The sequence below is a fragment of the Microtus ochrogaster genome, chromosome 8, assembly GCF_000317375.1.
Source record: "Microtus ochrogaster isolate Prairie Vole_2 chromosome 8, MicOch1.0, whole genome shotgun sequence".
Taxonomy (NCBI): domain Eukaryota; kingdom Metazoa; phylum Chordata; class Mammalia; order Rodentia; family Cricetidae; genus Microtus; species Microtus ochrogaster.
In genome coordinates this window covers 39,221,612-39,225,482 of record NC_022015.1, presented here as the reverse complement: position 1 = coordinate 39,225,482, position 3,871 = coordinate 39,221,612, and positions in this window count along the sequence as shown.

Genomic DNA, 3,871 nt, shown 5'->3' with positions numbered 1-3,871 from the left:
ACTCTTTGAGAATGAAGCAAGCAGGTACTGTCTGAGGATGCAGAGGTGCCCAGAAAAGGGAAGCCAAAGAGTGTCTCTCTTGAGAAGCACAGGGGAGCTACAGCAGGCTGTTCGGGAGTGGGCAGCTGGGAAAGATTCCTGGGGCTGCCCACTGAGGATGATGGAAGGAGAAGTGAGAGCCGCCTATATTTCTGTTTTCCAGACTAGGGTCTCCAGGAGCTGAGAATGTAGCTCCAAAGAGTGTTTTCCCCCACAATAATAATAATAAAATACTTAAAATTTAAAAGAAAAACAGCAATAGCTGGAGAGATGGCTTAGTGGTTGTGAGCACTTGATGATCTTGCAGAGGACTAGAATTTGGTTCTTAGCACCCACACAGCACCTCACAACTGCCTGTATCTCTAGTCCTAGATAATCTTCTGGTCTACACACACACGCGCACACACACATGCACATACACGCACAAATAATAAACATGAAATAATAATAATAATATAATCAATGAATATTTATTATACCAAATCATAATGTAACTGTCAAGAGGGCTGGGAAAGAACATTCTAGTGTATGGTGGGGAGGGGAACGTGAGGGCACTAAGTCTCTACCGTCCACAGTGTGAAGTCAGTAGGTGATAGCATATTCACGCTTGACAAGCCAAGAAACTGTAACGCCAGTGTGTTGTCTAGAGAGAACCCCAGAGGAGGCACCTGCCTAGAAAAGGGTGAGATGAGACAAAAGGTTCTCTCAGGAACCCTAGATTATCTGATTTTCACAAGTACATATACTGATTGATTTTTTTTTTCCTAGGCAGGGTCTCACTATGTAACCCTGGCTGACCTGGAACTCACTATATAGAACAGACTGGCCTGGAACTCTGCCTCTGCTTCCTGACTGCTGAGGCCACCGTGCTTGGCCTAAATAAAATAAATTTTAGAAAATGTATCTTGTGGGCCTGCTGGCAAAGTTCTAGGAAGTGGAGGCAGGAAAGTCAGGCATTTAAGCTACATAGTCAGCTGGAGGCTAACCTTGGTTCAGAACTCCTGTAGCAAAAAGAACTAGACCAAACAATGTATCAGGGTGGCAGATGTGACTCAGTGTGAAGCAGCTAGCCTTGCATGTGTGGGGCCCTGGGTTTGATTCCCCAGCACTGCAAAAAGAGTTAAGTCAAATGTATCCAGAATCAGCCTGTGGGTGTGGCTCAGGTTGCAACTCTTTGGCTACCTCTGTTCTGTAGCACCAGGGTGCAGGTTTCCGTTGCATCAAGACATCTGGCCTAGGATCCCACCACCAGGAGGATCCAAAGCAGGCTGGGATGTGTAGAGTACAGCCCTTCCCAGTGGCAGGGAAAGGAAACAGTGGCCTCTGTATATATGGAAATCTGTGGGCAGGTTTATTTGCTGGGAAGTCTGGGTCACTTCCTCTGTGGGCACTAAACACCCTGGAGGGTCAGGAGAGGGCTGTTTGATGGGAACCGAAGCCAGGGAGGAAAACCACTGCAGAGCTGGTGTTAAAGGGGGCCTGGGGGGGTGGGGCAGTGAGGGCTGACTGGAGCTGGAGAGATGACTCGGCCGTTGAGAGCACTGTTCTTCCAAAGAACCAACCCGAGTTCACTTTCCAGCATCCATATGGTAGCTCACACCTGTCTGTAACTCTAGTCCCAGGGCTCTGACAGCTTCACACAGATGTACATGGACAGAAAACATCAATAAACATAAAATGAAAATAAATTATTTTAAAAAATGTAACGAGAGAGAGAGAGAGAGAGAGAGAGAGAGAGAGAGAGAGAGAGAGAGAGAGAATATGAGAGGAGGGTGCTGGCAGAGTCCCTGGCTAGATAAGTGTTCTGCATCTATGCAGGTAGGCCCAGGGTCCGACAGACTCGGAATGTATCTCTCCTACTGGGTCTTGCCTGCTCTAGTGTGGTTAGCGCTAGAAGATTATGCTCTTATCTTTGAAATAGAGACGGCAAGAACAAGTTAACGGGTTGTTATGAGGAGTCATAAGGAGGGACACAATGTAAGCCACGTGTTCCAGGAGTGCTGGCCACTTCGGATCTGCCACTGCCACAGCTTGCTGTCCCCTAGATGACAAAGGTGCAGCTGCCATTAGACTTCTCCAGGAAAGGCATGGTGACCGGGAACAAAGAGCAGCTTTAGTGGCAAAGCCTGAGGAGCGCTCTCCCAGCCAAGACCAATGCTGTTGATGACAATGGCTTCCCCTATGGTCCTCACCCCAAACCTACAGCCCTGATGTAGTAACAAGAAATATCTCAGACAAATCTGAGAGTCTATAAAACAGCAAGTTGAAACTCAGCGACACAAGAAAAACATTAAGTTAAATATAAGGAAACTAGGAACCAGCCAGATGGCTCAGCACCTGCTGCCAAGCCTGAAGACCTGGGTTCAATGCCCAGAAAGAGAGAACTGACTTCTGCCTCTATACCGTTTCAAAAAACAAACACGGAGCTGAACAGTTGGCTCAGTGGTTAAGAGCACTGGCTCCTCTTGCAGAGAACCCCGGTTCGGTTCCTAGCACCCACATGGCAGCTCACGAGCATCTGTAACCCCGGTTCCAGGGCATCTGATCTCTCTTCTGGCCTCCACTGGTTCCAGACATGCACATGGTATATATACATGTATTCAAGCAAAATACTCATATACAGAAAAATAAACAAATATCAAGACAAAACAAACAAGCTGAGACTGTTCAACGCCCACATATAAAACGGTGTACTAGGCTGGGTGATGGTAGTGCACGTCTTTAATCCTAGCGCTTGGGAGGCAGAGGCAAGTGGATGTCTGTGAGTGTGAGGCCAGCCTGGCCTACAGAGTGAGTTCTAGGGCAGACAGAGCTACACGGGATGATGTATAAGGCTCTCTGCTGCTCTCTGTCCTAGAGACAGCCACATTCCATACTGTGCCAGCCTTGTCCCTGAGATGCGATGGTGAAAAGTCAGAGGAAATGGATCCGTCAGTACTGGTGGAGCACGAATAACAAGAACCCAGAGACAGATATTGGGGTTCAACCTGAAGATCAGAAAAGTAAAGCAGCCAGTCACTGGCTCTCACCTCTACCTCAAACCGAAAATGGGCTAGCCTGCCTCCAAGAATCCTCAGAATGAAACTAAGCTGAGACCTATCTCCTCCCATTTTACATTCCTCTCCAGTACGGGAATTAAAGGTGTGCACCACCACCACCCAGACTCTATGGCTAACTAGTATGGCTGCTGGGATTAAAGATGTGTGCCACCACTGCCTGGCCTGTATGGCTGGCTAGTGTGGCTGTTTTACATTGATCTTCAGGTGAGTTTTATTTATTAAAACACAAATAATATATTTCTATTTTGTTAAATCCAGTTCAGTCGTTTCCTGCCATCGTAGAGGAAACTCCTTCCAGAGCAATTAAAGAACCTAATGCTTATTGTAAGAAGCCACACTGCTCTGGACAATAGAAGAGAGAACAAAAAATTCAGGAGAAACCATAAAGCAAGTATTTTGGCAAACTTCTATAAATGAACAAAGACCAAAATTAAAAATACAAATAAATGGTGTTGTCACTGAAGGTCTGGTAGACACAGGTGTGGATGTAACAATAATTTCTTTAGACTATTGGCATCAAAATTGGCCTGTTCAGGATGTAAATGTTCAGTTTTTAGGGACTGGAACTTTATTTTAGGTAAAGCAGAGTGTGAGAAACAAAAGTAAAACCCCTCCCCCAATGTAACACATATCCTGGCTTCCATTCTGAGGTCAGTACATCTTTAAAGTATACCAGCTGATTTAATTCTGTAGTTTTTCTACTATCCAATGTCTCTGCAGCTGTTGTTCCTTTCTCATTAACATTTAGAAGATTCAAGGTTAATAAAGCATTA